The following is a 23,332-nucleotide window of genomic DNA, read 5'->3' on the forward strand; positions in this document are numbered from 1 at the left end:
TCTGTGCACCCTGGAAACTTTGTGAACATTCCTGACTGAGCAGAGCAGGGGGCACCCCTGTCAGCTGTGAGGTAGCAGTGGAGCTGGGTCTGCACGGTGGCTCACATTGGTTTCACCTCGTGAAGTGTCATGTGCTAAGAATGGAAGCACCTCCAAAGCCCAAATAAGGCTCCAACTAGATAGCAATTGGCAGTTTCTGTGCTCTGAGACACTTCCTGAAAGGACCGAGGCCAGAACCTGAGAAGGCAGCCCCGCGGTGCACTCCGGGCAGGCCGCCCTGGCCTGAAACTCCCCACCCACTCTGAACCTAAGGCTCTTTCAGTGAACACAGGCTACCAGCCTTGGTACCTGGCAAAAATAGGCAACTCCACCACTTCGTACACCATTTGGTCTTGTCTTTCCTCCTTACCAACAGACTATATGTGTGTTTTTTTCTCCTTGGCTTTCACTATCCTAGGGTAAGAGGCCTGACTGGCTGTCAGACTCAGTTCTCATCTGGTACATGGCAGCAGCTCCACACCCAGGCTTTGTCCAGAGTGAAGGCAGCTGATTTTTTTAAGTTTTTTTGTTTGTTTGTTTTTGTTTTGTTTCTGAGACAGAGTCTCGCTCTGTCGCCCAGGCTGGAGTGCAATGGAGTGATCTTGGCTCACTGCAACCTCGCCTCCAGGTTCAAGCAAGTCTTCTGCCTCAGCCTCCCAAGTAGCTGGGATTACAGGTCTGCCCACCACCATATCTGGCTAATTTTTTTTTTTTTTTTTTTTGAGAAGGAGTTTCACTCTTGTTGCCCAAGCTGGAGTGCAATGGTGTGATCTCGGCTCACTGCAACTTCCACTTCCTGGGTTCAAGTGATTCTCCTGCCTCAGCCTCCTGAGTAGCTGGGATTACAGGCATGTGCCACAACACCTGGCTAATTTTATATTTTTAGTAGAGATGGGGTTTCTCCATGTTGGTCAGGCTGGTCTCGAACTCCCGACCTCAGGTGATCCATCTGCCTTGGCCTCCCAAAGCGCTGGGATTACAGGCGTGAGCCACTGCGCTCAGCCTAAAAGTTTTTGTTTTAAATAACTTTTTTTCACAAAAATAATACAAAAGCCATGAAAGATTTAGGTACTCCATGATCTTGCCACCTTAAAGTAGCTATTTTGGTGACTTGGAGTGAATTCCCAGGTTCTTTGCACATGCGCATATATACTACGTAATCATAACCACAGATAGAATGCATTCTATTTCCCAGTTAACATATAAATACTCTTTATGTTTCTATCAGGTCCGGCTTTATGAAGTCACAGAGGACCCCATGCCCAGAAGGGATTAAACAATGCCTAGTTTAATGCTCCACTGTCAACATCTCAAAATTCTTAATAATTTTCAACAAAGTACCCAGTATTTTTATTTGGCAGTGGGACCTGAAAATTATGTAGCTGATCCTAGTTTCTGTTTTTATTTTATTTTTATAAACCATCAGATCTAGTGAGAACTCCCTAACACGATAACAGCAGCATGAGGGTAACTGCCCTCATGATTCAATTACCTCCCACTGGGTCCCCCCATGACACCCAGGGATTATGGGAACGACAATTCAAGATAAGATTTGGGTGGAGACACAGACAAACCATATTATTCACATGCATTGAGAATCTGTTGCTTAGTGTAGTCACCTTCATTCGTTATGTTAGCTAGATCTTTTGGAGAACTTGTTGAAGTTTCTCCACTAGCACGTGCTGCTTCACCTTGCACTTTTATGTTATGGAGATGGCTTCTTTCTTCAAACCTCATGAACCAACCTCTGGTAGCTTCAAACTGTTCTGCAACTTCTTCACCTTTCTCAGCCTTCACAGAATTCAGGAGAATTAGGGCCTTTTTCTATATCGGGCTTTAGCTTAAGGGAATGTTGTAGCTGGTTTGATCTATTCAGACCACTAAAACTTTCTTCATATCAGTAGAAAGACTGTTTCACTTTCTTATGATTCATGTGTTCACTGGAATAACACTTAATTTCCTTCAAGAACTTTCCCTTTGCATTCATTATTTGGCTATCTGTTTGGAGTTAAAAGGCCTAGCTTTTGACCCATCTAGTATTTGACATGCCATGCACATTAAGCTTAATCATTTCTAGCTTTTTAAAAAATAATTTTATTATAGATTCAGGAGGTACATGTGCATGTGCAGGTTTGTTATATAGGTATATTGCATGACGCTGAGGCTTGGGGTATTAATGATCCCATCATCCAGGTAGTGAGCATAGTACCCAATAGGTAGTTTTTCAGCCCTTGGCCCCCTCCCCTACTCTTTCATCTAGCAGTTTCCAGTGTCTTTTTCTCCCTATCTTTATGTCCATGTGTACCAATGCTTAGCCCCCACTTATAAGTGAGAACATGTAGTATTTGGTTTTTTGTTCCTGCATTAATTCGCTTGGGATAATGGCCTCTAGTTGCTTCCATTTCATTCTTCTTTATGGCTGTGTATTGTTCCATGGTATATGTACCACTTTTTTTATCCAATCACCTATTGATGGGCATCTAAGTTGATGCTGTGTCTTTGATATTGTGAATACTGCTGTGATGACCATACAAGTGCATGAGTCTTTTTGCTAGGACAATTTATTTTCCTTTGCATATATACCCAGTAATAGGACTGCTGAATTGAATGGTAATTCTGTTTTCGGTTCTTTGAGAAATCTCCAACTGCTTTCCACAATTGCTGAACTAATTTACATTCCCACCAACAGTATATAAGTGTTCCCTTTTCACTGCAGCCTCCCCAACATCTATTATTTTTTGGCTTTTTAATAATAGCCATTCTGATTGTGCGAGACGCTATCTCATTGTGGTTTTGATTTGCATTTCTCTGATGATTACTGATGATGAACATTTTTCATTCATTTTTAGCTTTTGATTTAAAGTGAGAGATATGTGATTATTTCTTTCACTTGAACACTTAGAGGCCACTGTAGTGTTATTCATAGGCATAATTTCAATATTGTTGTGCCTCAGGGAATAGGGAAGCCTGAGTGGGAGTGAGAGAGAGAGAGGCGGAGAGAGGAGGGGAGAGAGAGAGAGAGAGAGAGAGAGAGAGAGAGAGAAACAGGGAACAGCTGGTCAGTGGAGCACTCAGAACACACAACATTTGTCAATTAAATTCACTGTCTTATATGGGTGCCACTTGTGGAGCCCCAAAACAATTACGATAGCAGCATCAAAGATCACTGATCACAGATTACCATAACAGATATGATAATAATCAGAGCTTGAAATATTGTGAGAATTACCAAAATGTGACACAGAAACACAAACTAAGCACGTGCTGTTGGAAAAATGGCTCCAATAGTCTTACTCAAGGCAGGATTGTCATGAACCTTCAATTTGTAAAAAACATAGAATCTGCATTGTGCAATAAAGTGATACGCAATAAAACGAGGTATGCTTCTATTCCCATTTCACAGATGAAGAAACTGAAGGTCAAAAGTCATGTGACTTTCCCAGACAGTTCCTGGTTTGTAGAGATTTAATCTCTATAACCCCTGACAAGAGCAATCATGATGATTGAGCATGCTGGCATGATGTGCCAGTGAGTTAGTAAAACCGGTGATATGAGGGTTCTCTAGAGGGACAGAATTAATAGGATAGATGTATATATAAAAGGGAACTTATTAAGGAGTATTGACTCACACAATCACAAAGTAAGGTCTCACAATAGGCCGTCTGCAAGCTGAGGAGCAAGGAAGCCAGTCCGAGTCCCAGAACCTCAAAAGCAGGGAAGCCAACAGTGCACAGACTCCTGGCCTTTGGTCTGTGGCCAAAGGTCCAAGAGTCCCAAAGCTGAAGAACTTGGGGTCCAATATTCATGGGTAGGAAGCATTCAGCATGGGAGAAAGACGTAGGTTAGAAGACTAAGCCAGTCTAATCTTTCCACATTCCTCTGCCTGCTTTTATCCTAGCTACTCTGGCAGCTAATTAGACTGTGCCCACCCAGATTGAGGGTGGGTCTGCCTCTGCCACTGACTCAAATGTTAATCTCCTTTGGCAACACCCTCACAGAGACACCCAGGAACAATACTTTGCAGCCTTCAATCTAATCAAGTTGACACTCAATATTAAGCATCACAGATACAGAAGCTAAGACTCCAAAACTATGACTAGATGCTGAGACTTAGCTTGTATCATTCAGGTTGAGCTACTAACCTTTGTGAGTTGATAAAATCTGACCCTCATACAGCTTTGAGGAAGAGGCCAAGAAAGCCATGTGGTCTCCAGGCCACACGTGAACACAGCTTTGGCCATGTGATGTGGCTGGAACGAAAGACTGGCACGGTGGGAGCAGCAGCTGGGAGGATCCAGGAGAAGGAGTCACCATGTTGGAGCAGCTCTCTGAAACCTCTGGACAAGTGGCAGAGACTCATCCTTTAGCTGCACTTTTGTGGTTCTGGACAGCCGTGGCACCAGGTCATGTTTTCTCATGTTCTAGGCTCAGCTTAGGGTAAGGTGGAGACATTGTCTTAGGGTTCTCCAGAGAAACACAACCAAAGATATTTATAGATATGTAAGAAGGGATTTATTATGGAAATTGGCTCATGTGCTTGTGGAAGTCAGTAAGTCCCCTGATCTGCCATCTGCAAGCTGGAGAACCAGGAAAGCTGTTGGTGTGATTCAGTCTGAGTCTGATGGCCTCAGAACCAGGCAAGCTGATGGTGTAAATCCTAGTACAAGGCTAAAGGCCTGAGAACCAGGTGGGGTGCTGGTGTACGTCCTGGAGTCTGAAGATCTGAGAACCAGTACCTCTGATGTCCAAGGTAGGAGAAGATGGGATGTACCAGCTCAAGGAGAGAGAGGGAGAGAATTTGTTCTTCCTCTGACTTTTGGTTCTCTATCTGGGCCCTCATGTGGGATGATGTCCATCTACATGGGTGACAGCGGATCTTCTTTACCCAGTCTAGTAATTCAAACGCTAGTCTCTTTGGCAGACACCCTCACAGACACACCCAGAGAGGATGCTTTACCAGCTACCTGGGTATTCCTTAGCCCAGTCAAGTTGACACCTAAAATTAACCATCACAGACAGATTGACCTCTGACCTGGGTACGTTAACGGTCAATCTTTGCCCAGAATGTGGAAGATCTGTGGTTCATGAATTATCCAGAAATCTTTGCTTTCTTAAGTTTTTAGGACAAAGTCTAAATCTTTTGACAACAACATTCCAATAGCATAAATGGTACCATGAGTGTAACTGAACTCATGTGGTTTATTGCATGTGCCATCGTATCTGGACAGTGGCAGAGTGAAGGGCTTGCAATGCACATGAAATCACCTTCCAAATGTGTAGAAAGCCACATATAAACACCTGCAACTTCTTGTGACAGTAACAATGTGTATCATAGGCAGTGCTCCCAAGGGTATTTAAGCTTTGACTTCTACATTGCAACACTATTTTTTGTCTTTTTTTTTTTTTAATTTTAGAGATGAAGTCTCATTCTGTCCCCCAGGCTGGAGTGCAGTGGTGCAGTCATAGCTCACTGTAACCTTAAACTCCTGGGCTCAAGTGATCCTCCCACCTCAGTCTCCCAAATAGCTAGGACTGCAGGCATGCACGACCAATGCCTGCTTAATTTTTTAATTTTTGTAGAGATGAAGTCTTGCTATGTTTGTTTGTTTTTGGGACAGGGTCTCACTCTGTTGTTCAGGTTGGAGTGCAGTGGCAGAATCTCAGCTCACTGCAACCTCTGCCTCCCAGGTGCAAGCAATTCTCCTGCCTTAGCCTCCCAAGTATCTGAGATTACAGGTGCACACCACCACACCCAGCTAATTTTTGTATTTTTAGTAGAGATGGGGTTTTGCCATGTTGGCCAGGCTGGTCTTGAACTCCTGGCCTGAAGTGATCCACCCACCTCGGCCTCCCAAAGTGTTGGGATTACAGGCGTGAGCCATTGCGCCCAACCTGAGGTCTTGATATGTTGCTCAGGCTGGTGTCAAACTCCCGGCCTCAAGCAATCCTCCTTCCTCAGCCTCCCGAGTTGCTAGGACTACAGGCATGTACCACCACACCTGGCCAAGCGACACTATTTCTGAATAATCAATATTTCACTGGATACCTTTATTTAGTGTGAGTAGGTAGCCAAAAATGGTCTAACCTTTCTGAAAACTATACATATATATAATATATATAGTTTATATATATGTAGTTATTTATAACTTTTCCCTTTGGGGGTGTAATGGTTTACAGCTGTGAGTAGAAGAGCCTGCTGGGGGAGCAACACACTGGGTATTCACCGTTTAGTCCACAGTGTCTAGCTGATGCCAGGAACAAGCAAGTGCTCAATATTTGTGTGCTGAAGTAAACTGATGACAACTGAACCACATTAGAATGGTGGTAGCCTCAGAGAGGCAGGCTCACTCCACAGGCGTATGCCACTGAGGGCCTGTTGGTCCACACGGCGCTACAGTGAGAGCTCAATGAAAAGGCCCTGCAAGACACCATTTCTCCCCAATAGAAACGTGCTTTGTTTGTGATTATTCAGTCCTTTTGTTAGAACAGGAGGTTTCCCTCCTATCTCCCAGGAAATAATATGTATACAAATCTGTGAGCCTAGGATGTGAAGGAGACACCATTAGACGTGGCATCTTCTGGGTCAGACCAGTGCACGGCCAGGTACAAGAAGCAGGGGCTCTCCTTCCCCAGTTGGTGCTGACATTTGGGGCTTGCTTTGGTCTTCTCCCAGGAGAGATCATTTGAGCCTTTTCAGGTCTGGAGTTGTTTGAACTGACTTAAGAGGAATTTTCCGCAGGAGCGAAGCAATAAGAAGCTTCCGAGAGCCAGTATTTCTAGATAAGCCAAAATTCTAGATTTATATGGACAAAGTAGGCAGTTCTACTAGGAGACTATCATGAGGAATATGATATACCCAGGCCAGTGGCAGGATAGCTGTGTGCCGAAATGAAATAAATGCTGGTGGTATTTCACATCCCCCATCAGAGGAAGCAAGAAAATAGAGTTAAAATATTTTTTATTATTAAATTGAGACTAGCAATTTCAACTTAGAACAGGATCAATTGTATAGCATTTCACAGTTTACAACACATTTTGAGTGAATGCTTTTTTTTTTTAACCATTGGAACCTCATAAACAATTCCAAATAACATACAAAAAGCAGATTGTGAGCTACAACATTACCAGGTCGCAGGTCTTCATTTCCCATAAGGTACTTGAGACCCATGTGTGAATTGTCTAAGGTCACACAGCTGGTGTTTAATACAGCCAGTCTTTGTTAGCCATACCTACTGCTAAAAATTAGCCTTTGCAAGTGAAGAGAACAAAAACGTGTGGTTGGTTGTCACCCCCACACTGAATGACAATGCTACACTTGCAGCATTATTGACACCTAAGGCTGATGACAGTCCTGTCTCTTTAAGAAGAAAAAAAAAGGCCGCTGGGTAGGGGGAGCCACTGACTGCGGCAGGAGCCGCCTGGACCCAGTGCGGCTGTGGGACAGTCACGCTGGGAACTGCTGATGGCACTGGAGGAAAACAAAGGCCGAGAGACCCTGATGCCCACAGGCCCCAGTAAGTCCAAGGTTCCAGTTGGGTGGCCAGAGAGAAGGGCAGCTGCAGGAGCAGCCTGGGGACGGGCGGGCTCCATGGTGTGGCTGGCCATCCGTCCCCTGAGCCTTGGGAAACCAGGGCTCGGCCACTGCAGCTGCTTGGGGGAGGTAAGGGGCCACTTTCCTTAACATACCCGCCTTTGGAGAGGACAGAGACGAGAGGGCCTTCAGCATGCTGTACAACTGTGAGTAATGAGCTCTTCTGAAAATGTACAGTTTGGGTTGGCTGCTTGTGAATTTGTGGGTGAGGAGCGGCTGCAGGGTGACTAGAGAGATCTGCCGCGGTCAGGATGCTGGACTAGCCGCTTTGTCATTTTAATTTCCACCCGGGTTGCCATGCACCGCCACAATGGAGCTGTTACAGTAACACAGCGTGGGGTCCAGAGTCTTGTTGAACAATAAGATGGGATTCTCAAAGTAGCTTACAGTTAATTTGTAGAATTGCTCTCACTTTAAACAGCATGCCTTCAAACAATGCCATATGTTATGGTTATCTTATATAACATTTGAAAATCCTGCTTTTAGTTAAAAAATATTTCACATATTTAATTTTATTCTAATAAGTAATCATTAGAATCTTTGAAAGAGTATTCCAGCTTTAGCAACAAAACCTCTCTCTCGCTGTCTTTTTTTCTTCCTTAAAACAAGGTCAATACCTCAGAGAAGAGGACTGGATTTGTTTGTTCTAACATATCAATTGTTTTGGCTTTAATCTTATTCTCTCTGCCTCTGAAGATGGATAAAGCCCATTCTGCTTAAGTAAAAGGCAGAAGCCAGGTTGAATCCATGTGCTTCCCAAGCGCAAGCTGCTCTGAAGTTATTTTGAAGGGGAACTCTTCATTTCTCCATCAGTGCAGATAAAAGTAATTGATTCACAGGTCATGGATTAAAATAATAATAGTAATAATAAATAATTGACACTTAATCCCATTTTATTTGTCACATGACAAGTAAATTTGCCATACTGTTTTTCTTTTTTTTTTTTTTTGAGATAGAGTCTCGCTGTCGCCCAGGCTGGAGTGCAGTGGCGCGATCTCGGCTCACTGCAGGCTCCGCCCCCCGGGGTTCACGCCATTCTCCTGCCTCAGCCTACAGAGTAGCTGGGACTACAGGCGCCCGCCACCTCGCCCGGCTAATTTTTTGAATTTTTAGTAGAGTCGGGGTTTCACCGTGTTAGCCAGGATGGTCTCGATCTCCTGACCTCGTGATCCGCCCGCCTCGGCCTCCCAAAGTGCTGGGATTACGGGCGTGAGCCACCGCGCCCGGCCGCCATACTGTTTTTCTTAAGCTGCCCATTGATAACCAGACTCATTCTAGGTTAATGCAGGGTCATGATGTCCCAGTAGTTTTACTTATGACCATCCAGACTGCCTTCCCTAATATTGCCCTGAAGCCTCACTTTGGGCTGTGACAACGATCCCCAGTTTCCTTTCCTCTATCCTCCTTAGCCGTCCCTTTCATCCTTTCTTCACCTTCCTGGGCTGTTTGGGCAATTTTTTCTTTCTTTTCTCCTTGGATCTTAAAGACTCCTTCAGTCTCTCTTTCAAACAAAGCAAGCCAGATTTTCCACATGCTCTATTTTCCTTATATCTTACTTGGTTTATAAGAACTTTTCCATGATTAAGTGTTTTCTATTCTTCACATAATAGGAAGAAAAGTCCAATTATAGAACTTGAAGACCAAGGTTTGCTTACATCCGAAGCATCTCAAAAACCATTGCTTTACGCTGGACTTGCCCCCAGAAGCCCCGGGTTCCAATCTCAGGTCTACCACGTCCTCACTCTGCAGCCCCTGACAATCCACATAACTTCTGTGAGCCTCAGTTCCCTCCTGTGTCAGAGATGATACAGTTATTCACTTAATGGTCACAGGGTTGAAACCAGGTGATTTGTGTGAAGGCGCCTAGCAGGGTTCTTCACACAGTGTCACTATTTAGTAAGAGTCTTGTCGTTTTCTCACTCAGTCCACCATCTACCTAACCACCATGGTGAAGCATGCTAAAGTGGTTCATGCACCATTTCCTTAAAGGAATAAATTTTGAAATGAACTTTTGGCTGAGTGCATCTGAATGAGTTCTGATCAGTACAAAATACATATTCAGTTCTTGCTATGCACGAAATACTGTTCTAAGTGCTCTTGTCTATAAAAGGAATGCTCATGTTTCCATGTTGCCATAGGAGTATTCTTTGGAAGAAGGAAGACCAATTCTCTTTGTACAACTCTTCCTAAATCCTTTATGACAGCAGCAGTGATGATGATATTGACCACTCCCACCATGAGCCTACATGAGGACTACTAAATGTGACTGATGCAAAGGATGCCAAATTGGAAGTCAGGACAATTCCCATTGCTATTCTGATCTTGGACAGCCTGGGTGGCAATTTGCTCTTTGCAATGTCAATCCTGTTACTATTTTAATTTCTACTTTATGTGTCTTTCTCCTGCCGTCTTTCCTTTCCTTAACTCACACTCAGGATATTGTGTCAGATTTTAACATGTAGGATGAGGCCGTTTCACCCCTATTTAAGGGGGAACATAGCGAAGTTGGGAAAAGCACTGCATTGGGGACCAAAGGGTGTGGCTCTAGCCCTGCTTTGACTTCTCTTTGTGCTAATTAGAAAGTCTTTTAATGTCATCTCTAAGGCAAGAAACATAGAATAATCTTTCAATTTCCTTCAGGTTCTGACTAGATGATTCAGATAGCTCACTTTGGGGTAGCCTCAGTTTATAACAATTATTTGATCAAACTAAATGCTTTTATCTCATTGATTCTTACAATAGCCTTATGAAACAGGCAGCCCCATTTTGCAGGTTACAAAATGTAACCTTAAGAGAGAGTAGAACCCCAAGTATTTCTTATTAGTAAAAGGAGAGACTGACTAGATGGTAAGACTCGATTCCCTTGGTGAGCATCAGTGAGTTCTCAGACTGAACTCTGAGCTCTGTTCCTACCATGGTATCCCCCTCAGGGCACTTCAAATTGACTATGATGTGAAACCCAAGGTGACACGTTGGTTCTGGGTTTTGTCAGGAGAGATCTATGGTCCAATTATAATAACCTTACCTCCAGACAAACATTTGTTTTAAATATTCTGCTCAAGATTACACCATGAGTCTGTTATCTAGGGCAGAAAATAAGGGCTCTACAGTCCACATAGCCTTTTAATGTGTTCTGAAATGGTATTTAAAAATAAATCAAAGCCACCCTAATATAATTATTGGTGATCATTTAAATCCTTACCTCATTAAAGTACTAAGTGCTAGAAAGGAGTATTTGAATTCTATACGTGTCTAGAATTTGTGCACATTTTCACAAAGTAATACTTTAGCCTTTTTCCTTGTTTTTAATGCAATGACAAATTTAACCATTTAAAAAACCCTGATAGGGTTACAAGATAAAATACATAAAATATTGCATAAGACATAAACATACTAAAAAATAATTCATGGTTTATCTGAAACTCAAACTTAAGGTGTATATGTTTATATTTATAATTTTTATTTGCTAAATTTGGCAATATGATATAAACAGAGCTTTAATTGATCAATGATAGTTACTTAGAGCTTAAGGATACTAGTTTGTTAGGTCTTTAAGCTTCAAACATAAATTACAACCAATCTTTATGAGTTTTCTGTCAATTACACCAAATATTCCTTTAGTTTTATTTATTAATTTTTTTTGAGATATTATCTAACTCTGTCACCCAGGCTGGAGTGCAGTGGGGGTGCAGTCTCGGCTCACTGCAACCTCCACTTCCAGGGTTCCAGTGATTCTCCTGCCTCAACCTCCCGACTGGCTGGGATTACAAGTGACTGCTACCACGCCCAGCTAATTTTTGTATTTTTAGTAGAGATGGAGTTTCACCATGTTGCCCAGGCTGGACCTGAACTCCTGATCTCCAGTGATCTGCCCACTTCAGCCTCCCAAAGTGTTGGGATTACAGGCGTGAGCCCAGCCAATATTATATTAAATGTTTATGCTAAGTGACCATCCAGAGACAATCCTGATTACGAAGAACAGACCTATGTTCATTTTACTGTCATATTCCTGAGAGTTCCTGCTAAGAATAGTAATAAAAAGTACCCAAGATTTTAATGTATTTGGAGTAAGATATACTGGGTTTTGGAACCTGGCTCCACATCATACTAGTTCTGACACTTAACCTCTTGCAGCCTCAGCTTCCTCCTTCTTAAATGGGATTCATGATAGGTTAAAAATCCCTACCTCGGGCCTGGCGTGGTGGCTCACGCCTGTAATCCGAGCACTTTGGGAGGCTGAGGCAGGCAGATCACGAGGTCAGGAGATCTAGACCATCCTGGCTAACACGGTGAAACCCCGTCTCTACTAAAAATACAAAAAAATTAGCCGGGCATGGTGGCGGCTGCCTGTAGTCCTAGTTACTCAGGAGGCTGAGGCAGGAGAATGGCGTGAACCCAGGAGGCAGAGCTTGCAGTGAGCCGATATTGCACCACTGCACTCCAGCCTGGGCGACAGAGCGAGACTCCGTCCCAAAAAAAAAAAAAAAAAAAAAATCCCTACCTCAACGACTGAATCACAGTTTAGCGAGCCTCTGCCATGGTTGTACATGGTCAATCCTCCCCAAAGAGTTAGTTTTTAAAGAAATAATTGAATATTATTTTTCCTTCAAAAAGTCAATATTATTAGATAATATCAATTAAGATATTATGTATTCTGAAATGACACTTAAACATGAAATATATTTTAGTCATATAATCTATTTTTAAATTTTCATATAACAGCTTTATTGAGATATTCACATAGTATGGTATATAATTCACTCATATGTGATGTTATTTTTATGTAAAATTTTATCTTTGAGAATAATTGAGCTTTTGAAGGCAAACCTAAGACTCTGGGAGCTTCTATTTCAGTGCCAGCCTTCTAGCCTCCTGCCTCCACAATTAGCTCTGTCAGTTGACAAGCTAGAAACTGAGGCTAGATAAACTACATACAAAATATGTGTAGTTTTATTATCTGTAAATTGGCCAAAGTGACTAAATTATTCACTCTTTATTGAATACTTTCTGTATCCATAAACCTAAGTAGGAGAGTCAATGGTGAATAAGATAGTCTTGAGGAACTTTCAGCAAAGTAGATGAGGAAGATTTGTATGACACAGGAGGGATTTGGAGCACTGGGGGAATAATTTATATATTTTTCTTACTATTGAAATACAATATCTTTTCTGTTGTACATTTTACATCAAAATCTTTAATTACACAAAAGATCAGTAGCACTCACTTTTAGCTTCACCTTTTGTGCTCTAGAAACTATTTTATGTACATATTCAATTTCAGGATTATATTTAAGGTCCGGTAGTGGCTGTGGTGACGTCCAACCTTTCCTGCAGCACACTATGCCAACACAGGTCTTTCATTAATGTCATCCAAAATGCTTGCTGTGCCTTACATTTAAAGGTCTATTGATTTATAGCGTGAATTCATCTGACTTTTCCATTTTGCAAATATTCTATTTTTAAACCAATGTAGTCTTTGCTGACTCATATTTTCTCCTGAAGTTAGGAGAGTGAGATGATTACTTCGCTGATAATTCCCATGGAGGCGTTCTGTGGGCCTGAAGTCTGTCTGCATTTGGCTCCTTGTCTTTGTAACGTTAGGGGCTTTCAAGGGTCAGCTTTCACCATATCCCAGAGGATTTAGCCATGTATGAATTTGGTTGAACCAAAAGGATGAATTTTTCATTCCCATCTTCAGATGAACATGGACCCCATTCTTAGGAGATCACCAAGGGCAATTCTGCCTCTATTCCTTTCTCAAAGAGCGTTTCTAGGGAAACTCAAGCTATTCTGCCAGGTGCAGCTGCAGAGGCGTGTCTGTGAACACGGCAGCACTGAAAACCATGAAAAGCAAAGGAATCCTTCAGGGAAGAGGGGCTTTACTAGTCCCAAAGACACCCTTAAACATACAAGACAGCATATCAAAGGAGATAGAGTGTGCTACTGATTGTATTTTAATCTCATTCCTGCGGGAGAGGCCTTTCTTGTCCTGTCCTCTGGGAACAGCCAGGTGTTCCTGTGCTAGTTCCTGGGAAGCTTGCTTTATCCCCGCTTCTCTCCGGTGAAATTAACTTTGTCACCTCAGGAACTTCTTCACTTCCCACACTCTTCTCCTGCCTCCCTCTGCCAAAAGGCTCTACCTCTGCCAAAGGGCGGTGTTTAGCTCAGGGAACAGCTCCCATTATTTATACAATAGTTATGATTTAAGTCCCCAGTCTCCTGGCTGTTCCTGTTTGAAACTGTGTAACTCAAAGAACTTTTCCCATCAGTGAGTAAGTGCAGCTGGCATTTTTATCTTCCTACTCCTTAAATGAGATCATATGTACAGTAGTGCCAAGTTTTCCTACTGTGGGTCAAGCCCATATGCCAAAATAGGATATTTTTGCTGGGAAGGCCAAGAGGTCACTGCGTGGCACATGTGCTTGCTAGCTGTGGGCAGCAGCTTGAGGTTCCAAGCTGGGGAGGAGGCGAGCCCCGGTCCCTAACAGCTGTTGGACAGCACCGATTGTTTTGACCCCTGAAGCATGAGAAGAGGTCATGAATCAGTGGGCAGAGAATATCATGAACACATTTCATGTCACTTCATGTGTTAAAAAATATTACATCAGCAAAAGTAGTAGCATCTAATATTTGCAAAAACTGTCTGCAGTTGACCAAATGCTGTTAGAACACAGCTCAGTTTGGTGTTGCAGTGATACAGTTCATGGATAAGGCAAGCTGGCCCTGTTTAGGGATGAGGAAAGTTGGGCACAGTGAGATTATGCGATTCTCAAGCCACTGGGAGGAGAAGACCAAAGAATGTTCTCTTCCATCAGGTGGTGCTACTCCCCAAATGGTAAGTTAGAAGCAGCGTTTCTCCATTTCAGAAAGAGAAGGAGGAAGAAGGAAATGAGGTTTGAGGGTGTGAAAGGAATATATCTTAGGCCCCCAAAATCACTAAAGAAAACTCAACCCGGGAACTGCTTAGGGCAAACCTGCCTCTCATTCTATTCAAAGTCACTCCTCTGCTCTCTGAAATAGATGCATATCTGATTTGCCTCCTTTGGAAAAGCTAATCAGAGACTCAAAAGAATGCAACCACTTGTATTTCACCTATCTGTGACCCCGCTTCCAGTCTTCCTGCCTTTGCTTCAAGTTGTCCCCCCTTTCCAGACCAAACCAATGTATTTTTTTTTTTTTTTTTTGAGACGGAGTCTCACTCTGTCACCCAAGCTGGAGTGCAATGGCATGATCTCAGCTCACTGCAACCTCCACCTCCCGGGTTCAAGCAATTCTTCCACCTCAGCTTCCCGAGTAGCTGGGATTACAGGCACCCACCATCATGCCGGGCTAATTTTTGTATTTTTGCAGAGACGGGGTTTCACCATGTTGGCCAGGCTGGTCGTGAACTCCTGACCTCAGGTGATCTGCCCACCTTGGCTTCCCAAAGTGCTGGGATTACAGGCGTGGGCCACCACACCTGGCCTGTGCTTCTTACATATACTAATTAATGTCTCATGTCTCCCTAAATGTATAAAACCAAGCTGTGCCCTAACCACCTTAGGCAAATGTCACCAGGCTGTGTAAGGGGCGCATCCTCAACCTTGGCAAAATAAACTTTATAAATTAACTGAGACCTGTCTCAGATTTTCTGGGCTCACAGAAGCCCTATACTTGTGTCAGGCACTCAGTCGTGGGGAAGAAGTAAGAGCTGGGAGCCACCAGGATTTAAACAAAGTATGGGCTGTTGCTGGACTCTTCTGGACACCAGTTTCCTTCTCTGTATAATGAAATTCACAATTCCCTACCAAATCACTAGGCTGTTATGAGACTGAAATAAGATCATCCCTATGAAATCACTTTAACAAATCTAAAATACCATGCCCCTACAAGGTAATCTTACTGTACTGCGTTTTAATTTTACTATCAATAACATTTCAATTGTATAAAAATTTTGTATATACTAATATTCTTTGCCATGTCACACAGACCCCCGGCGGCCACGCTCTAGCTCACAGGCACGAGCCCACTCGCACAGGGAGTCAGGCAGGGTGGAGCTTCGGGGCCCCAAGTCCAGCACCCGCCTGAGATCTTCACACCCTGATCAGAGCAGTAGGGGCAACTTAACTGGGCACCAAGTGGGCAAAAATGGCGCCTTCCCCACCGCGTGTGCAGAAGAGTGAATTCCTGGATGTTGAGGGGCAAGGGCAAAGAAACTCCCTACCCACTCTCCCCGGGAAAAAGGCAGGGCCCAGGGGGACAAGGATCCCCCCCCCCTTCCCCACCACCATGGACATAAGGCCTCAGTGGACACCAAGGCCCCAGCACAAACATCAGGCCCCAAATGACACTGGACTCTAGGTGGACACTGGACATCAGACACCAGGTTGATGCCAGGCCCTAGTCAAGTGGACTCCAGTCCCTGCATAAACATCAGGTCCCAGTTTGGCACATAGGCCCCAGGTGGACACCAGGCCCCAGCTGAACATCAGGCCCCTGGTGGATGCCCAGGTTAATACCAGGCCCTGGGTGGACACAAGTCCCCAGGTACATTCAGGCCCCGGGTGGAAACCAGGCCCCAGATGGACATCAGGCATCTGTATGTCAGGTCCCAGGTGGACACATAGGCAGTTGCCTAACACCAGGCCCCAGATGAACATCAGGCCCCAGGTGGATGTCTAGTCCCCAGGTAAATACCAGGGCCAAGGTGAACAGGAGGCCCCAGGTGGATAGCTAGGCCCCTGGTGAATATCAAGCCCCAGGTGGACACCCTGACCCCAGGGGACCACCCAGCTCGAGGTGGACATCAGGCCCCAAGTGGACACCAGTACCCAGATAGACACCAGCTCCCAGGTAGACACTGGACTTGAGGTGTGCACCAAGCACCAGGCTCATGCCCAGAGCCCGCTGGACACAGTGAAACAACAGGTTCCATTCAGTGATATAATAAAGCACATCGCAAAGCTCCTTCACCCATATCTTCATAATAATTGAGCTGGATAGTCACATGTTCATATATAGGCCTAATAACCTCAGAAATGTAATTATTTAGATTCTACAAAACGTGTGTTTGGACTTGTTTAACGGAAACTCAGGTTCCATTCAGTGATTTAAAACAGCACATCACAAAGCTTCTTTGTACATAGCTTGGTTTTCGTTATTAGAACTGAATGTTCGTATGTTGATATATAGGCCTGATAGGCCCTGAAATGTCTTATCTGAGATTCTACAAAACATGTGTTTGGAACTTGTTTCATGGAAACACAGGTTCCATTCATTTATATAAAACGGCACATCAGAAAGTTTCCCCACACATAGCTTGTTTTTCATTATTAAGGCTGAAAATCTATATAATGGTCTCTGAAATCTCATTACTTTTTTTTTTTTTTGAGATGGAGTTTCACACTTGTTGCCCAAGCTGGAGGGCAGTGGCATGATCTCGGCTCACTGCAACCTCCACCTCCCGGGTTCAAGTGATTCTCCTGCCTCAGCCTCCCAAGTAGTTGGGATTACAGGCATGTGCCACCACGCCCAGCTAATTTTGTATTTTTATTAGAGCCAGGGGTTTTCCATGTTAGCCAGGCTGGTCTCGAGCTCCCGACCTCAGGTGATCTGCCTGCTTTGGCCTCCCAAAGTTCTGGGACTATAGGTGTGAGCCACCACACCCGGCCTGAAATCTTTCTTAGATTCTCCAAAACATGTGTTTCGAAATTGTATAATGGAGATTCTGGTTGCATTCAGTGATATGATAAAGCACTTCAAAAAGCTTCTTCACACGTAGCTTGTTTCTAGTTGTTAGTAGTGGATATTTGTATATTCAGATATAAACCCAATAACCTCTGAAATGTCATTTTTGTAGATTCTACAAAACATGTTTGAAACTTGTTTCATAAAAACACAGGTTCCATTCAGTGATATAAAACAGCACATCACAAAGCTGTTTTTAGTTATTAGGGATGGATACTTGTATATTCATATATAGGATAATATCCTCTGAAATGTCATGTCATTGCTTAGGTTCTAAAAAATGAGTGCTTGTAACTTGTTTAACAAAAACACTTGTTTTATTCATTCATATGAAATAGTACATCCCAAAGCTCAAAGCTTCTTCACACACAGCTTGCTTTTAGTTATTAAGGCTGCATATTTTCATATATAGGCCTAATAGTTTACATATAGGCCTAATAGCTTCTGAAATCTCATTAATTAGATTCCACAAAATGTGTGTTTGGAACTTGTTTAATGAAAACTCACGTCCCATTCAGTGATATAATAAAGCACATCACAAAGATTCTTTGCACATAGCTGTTTCTAGTTATTAGGGCTGGATATTAGTAGGTTCATATAGAGGCCTAATAATCTCTGCAATGTCATTACTTAGATTCTACAATACGTGCTTTTGGAACTTGTTTAATAGAAATGCTTGTTCCATTCAGTGATATAAAACAGCACATCCTAAAGCTTCTTCGCACATAGATTGTTTTTTGTTATTAGTGATAGATAGTCGTATATTCATATATAGGCCTAATAGCCTATGGAATGTCATTCCTTAGGTTCTAAAAAATGTGTGTTTGGAACTTGTTTAATAAAAACACAGGTTCCACTCAGTGATGTGAGACAGCACATCACAAAGCTTCTTCACAGATTGTTTCTGGTTATTAGGGATGGATATTCGTATATTCATATATAGACCTAATAGCCTCTGAAATGTCATTCCTTGGGTTCTAAAGAACATCTGCTTGGAAGTTGTTTAATAAAAACACAGGTTCCATTCATTGATATAAAACAGCAAATCACAAAGCTTCTGCTCATATAGCTTGTTTTTAGTTATTAAGGCTGGATTTTCCTATGTTTATATATAGGCCTAATCGCCTCTGAAATCTCATTAAATAGATTCTACAAAACGTGTTTTTACAACTTGTTTAATGGAAACTCACATTTCATTCAGTGATATAATAAAGCACATCACAAATGTTCTTCGCACATAGCTTTTTTCCAGTTAATAGGTCTGGATATTCATATGTTCATATATAGGCCTAACAATGTCTGAAATGTCATTGGTTAGATTCTATAAAACGTGTTTCTAGTATGTGTTTAACAGAAACACAGGTTTCTTTCAGTTATATGAACCACCATAGGCTGAGGCAGGAGAATGGCGTGAACCCAGGAGGCAGAGCTTGCAGGAGCCGAGATCGTGCCACTGCACTCCAGCCTGGGCGACAGAGCGAGACTCCGTCTCAAAAAAAAAAAAGAAACACCACATCACAAAGCATCTTCACACACAGACTGTTTTAGTTATTAGAGATGGATATTCAAATATTCACATAAGACCTAATAGCCTCTGGAATGTCATTCCTTAGGTTTTATAAAAGGTGTGTTTGGAACTTGTTTAATAAAAACACAGGTTCCATTCATTCAGTGATATGAAATACCACATAACAAAGCTTCTTCATGCACAGATTGATTTTAGTTATTAAGGATGAATATTTGTATATTCACATGTGAGCCTAATAGCCTCTGAAATGTCATTCCTTAGGTTGTATAAAACGTGTGTTTGGAACTTCTTTAATAAAAACACAGGTTACATTCAGTGATATAATAAAGCACATCACAAAGCTTCTTCTCACATGGCTTGTTTTTAGTTATTGGGCTGAATTTTCGTATGTTTATATATAGGCCTCTGAAATCTCATTTGTTAGATTCTATAAAACATGTGTTAGGAACTTGTTTAATGAAAAGTTACGTTCCATCCAACAATATAATAAGGTACATCACAAAGCTCCTTTGCACATAGCTTTTTTCTAGTTAGTAGCATGCTCATATATAGGCCTAATAACCTCTCAAATATTGTTACTTAGATACTTAGATACACCATAGGTGGACGCCCAGGCCGTAGGTAAATACTAGGCCCCAGGTTTACATCAGTCCCAAGGTGGACGCAAGACCCCAGGTATGTGACAGGCCCCAGATGGATATCAGGCATCTCGGTGTATGTCTGTTCCCAAGTTGGCACATGGGCCCTCGTTGAACACCAGGCCCCACTTAAACTTCAGGCCTCAAGCAGATGTCCAGGCCCCAGGTAAATACCAGGGCCATACTGAACAGGAGGTCCCAGGTAGACAACAGGCCCCAGGTGGATGCCTAGACCCCTGGTGAACACCACGCCCTAGGTGGATACCCTGAACCCAGGGCAACATCCAATTCTCAGTGGACATCAGGCTGCAGGTGAATGCCCAGTTCCCATGTGGACATCAGTCCCCAGATAAACATCAGGCCCCAGGTGGATACTGGACTCAAGATGTATATCAGGCACCAGACTCACATCCGTGCCACAGCAGGACACAATGTCACAGGTGGACAGCCATCCCACAGAGGATACCGAGGACTCAGCTGGACATCCAGGCTGAAGGGGAACATAAGACACTATGTAGGCAACAGGCCTGGGTGCATATCAGACCCCAGGTAAACACTCAGCTTCCAGGAGTACAATAGGCTTGAGGTTGATACCCAGGTCCCTGGTAGATACCCAGTCCCCATCTGAATGTCGATCCTCATGGGATGGCACACTTCACATGGAAACCAGGTGCCAAGTAAATGCCTAAACCCCTGGTGAATATCAAGTCCCAGGGGTATACCTAGACCAGAGCTGGACATCTGGTCCCAGCTGGACACCCAGGACCCAGGTGGATATCTACACCTCAGGTTGACATCAGGCCCCTGGAGAACACCAGGCTTCAAATGACCACCAGGCCTCAGGTGGCCATGGAAGCCACAGGTGGATATCAGGTACCACGCACACACCCAGGGCCCAGGTGGACATAAGGCCCCAGAGGAACAACAGGCCCAAGGTGGACAAAGGCCCTAGGTGCACACCAGGTCCTAGGTGGATACCCACACTTTAGGTGGACACCAGGCCCCAGGAGGATCCCAGGACTCTGGTGGACATTAGGCCCCTGGTGGACACCAACACCCAAGTGGATGTCAGGCCCCAAGTGGGCACTGATGCCCCAGGTAAATGCCCAGGTCCCTGGTCAAAAACAGGTCCCTGATGGACAATCTGGCCCCAGGTGGACATGAGGCCTCAGGTGGACACTTGACTCCAAATGTCTTAGGTGGACACCACTCCCCAGGTGGATACCTGGGCTCCTGGTGAACATCAGGCCCCAGGTTCAATCTAGGTCCCATGTGAACATCCAGGCCCAGGAAGTCCTCAGGCACCAGGAAACACTCAAGCCCCAGGTGGACATCCAGTTCCAGACTGACACTGGATGTCTGGAAGGCCTCAGGTGGACACTAGGCACTAGGAGAACTTCAGGGCCCAGCTGAAATCAAGCCCTGGGTGAATACCCAGGCCCTAGCTAAATACCAGGCCCCATGTTTACATTGGGCCACGGGTGGACATCAGGCCCAAGGTAGACACTGGATTCTAGGTAGACTTTAGTCCCCAGGTTCATAGTCACACCTCAGGAAAATACCAGGCCAGGCCCCAGTTGACTGTCAGACCCCACCTAGATACCAGTCCCCATATAGATAATCTATGCCCCATCTGGACATCAGGTTCCAGGTAAACACCAAGTCCAAGGTGAAGAGCAGGCCCCAGTTGGGTATCTAATCCATAGATGGACATCAGGCACCAGATTGACACACAGGCCCAACGTGGATACCTACACCACAGGTGGACATGAGGCCCCAGGTACATTCCCAGTCCCCAGGTGACTATCAGGCCCTAGGTGAACACCAGGTCCCAGATGAACATCAGGACCCAAATGGATACCTAGTTCCCTGGGGAACATCAGGCTCCAGGTGGACACCCAGGACCCATGTGGGCAGCTAGGCCCAGAGTGATATCAGGTTCCATGTGGACACCCAGTCTCCAGGTGGATACTGAGTCCCCAGGGGTACACACCAGTCCTCAATGACCAAACGGTCACATATTCTCTGGCCAAATGCAATAAAATCACCTCCCCAAAGAATATATATTCTTTAAAATTGTGAAAACTACGCTTCTCAATCATTCTGAAGATAAGGAACTCGCAATAGAATGCTGAACACACACAGAAACGATGAAACTCCCACATCCAACACGAGTGCAATGCTGCTCAACTAGTCCCAGAGAGCAAGACCTACCACAGGCTTTGCATGGAGGACACACAGATTAGAACGGAAGAAAATGTGGGACCCGAAATTGCAATATAAGAAAAGAGAAAAAGGCAACTACTCACACCAAGAAATCCAAGAAGTAAAGGGTGACATGGAGACATAACAGGCCCAGTTTCCTAAGAAATACTAGGAACCACATTGCGAAATGAAATGGCAGGCCCCATCAAGCCCTGTTGAGATTTTGAACTGCAGGCCTCTCCTAGACGGCCTCTAGGCCTACGGATTGCCAACGCCACCCTGAACACGTCCTACCCACCTTGTAGAAATTCCCCACTACTAGGAAAAGACACTAAAACCCACGTTGGTCCGGAGCTTACCCTGCCAGAGCTTACCTTGCCGAAGCTTCCCGAAGCTTCCCGCAGTCCCTAGGTGTCACTAGCTGGCTCTGTGGCTTCCTTGGAGGGCCTGTGGCCTAGGCCCGGCCCCCTCTCTCAGCTCCCGTGCCTGTCCGCCCATGACCCCAGCGGGACGGGCCCCTGGTTCCCTGGCGGAGCGGCTCTGTGGGCTCACACAGGCGCCGGACGGCCGCGCTCTCGCTCCCAGGCACCAGCCCACTCCCAAGGGCAGTCGAGTGTGGCACTCTCTGGGGCCCCAAGTCCTGCACCTACCTCAGATCTTCATGCCCTGAGCAGAGGAGCGAGAACATCTTACTCAGGCGCCAACTGGGCCAAAATGGCACCTTCCGCACCACGTGTGCAGGAGGGCAAGTTCCCCACGGTGGGGGAGGGGGCACAGAAACTCCCCACCTACTCTCCCTGGGAAGAGGGCGGCGCCCATGGAGACAAACCCATGGGCACCTTGATAGTGACAAATGCAGTGCTAGATTAAAAAATGATATTCTGGTTAGGCACCCTGGCTCAGGTCTCTAACCTCAGCACTTTGGGAGGCTGAGGCAGGTGGATCACTTGAGGTCAGGAGTTTGAGACCACCCTGGCCGACATGGTGAATCCCCCTCTGTACTAAAAATACAAAAATTAGCTGGGCTTGGTGGCGGGCGCCTATAATCCCAACTACTCAGGCAGCTGAGGCAGGCAAATCACTGGAACCGGGGAGGCAGAAGTTGCAGTGAGCAGAGATCAGCCACTGCACTCTAGCAGGGGAGACAGAGCACGACTCCATGTAAGGCAAAAAAAAAAAAAAAAAAAGAAAAAAGAAATGGGTGCTATACTGAAGCACTCAAATGTGGAAACATCAGATGAGAATTTATATGCAAGGGAAACAAACATATGTCTAAAAATCTTGTATAATGTTAAGCATATAATTATTAAGGAACAAAAAGTACTTCTGTAGTTGAAAACAGTAAAAATTAAGTTGAACTAAATGTATATTACTATTTCATTACAAGCAGAGATAGTCTTTGTATTATATTTAAATGAAGGTATTATCCATGTGAAAGAATAAATATAAATTAGAGCCTGTTCCCCAATTTCTGCTTTTCTCTTAGGTTGCTTCTTTTTTTATTTTCAAGAGTTCTTTCTGTATTCTGAACACAAAACCTTTGCTGATTGCTGTGTGGCAAATATCTTCTATTTTATGTAGCTTGCCTTAGGTGAGCAGAAATTCT

General features: G+C 44.2%; 1 protein-coding gene across 2 annotated transcripts in view; it reads left to right on the forward strand.

Moving 5' to 3' along the window:
* The first annotated feature begins 7,439 nt into the window (after positions 1 to 7,439).
* The window catches only part of SACS (sacsin molecular chaperone), a 113,672-nt gene continuing 97,779 nt past the window's right edge, over positions 7,440 to 23,332 (forward strand). The window contains exon 1 of one of the 2 annotated variants that reach the window (XM_030813241.1): positions 7,440 to 7,553. The gene's annotated coding sequence lies outside the window, so the exon portion shown is untranslated. The remainder of the gene's footprint in view (positions 7,554 to 23,332) is intronic. The other variant, XM_030813244.1, reaches the window with a different exon arrangement.

The sequence above is a fragment of the Nomascus leucogenys genome, chromosome 5, assembly GCF_006542625.1.
Source record: "Nomascus leucogenys isolate Asia chromosome 5, Asia_NLE_v1, whole genome shotgun sequence".
NCBI lineage: Eukaryota > Metazoa > Chordata > Mammalia > Primates > Hylobatidae > Nomascus > Nomascus leucogenys.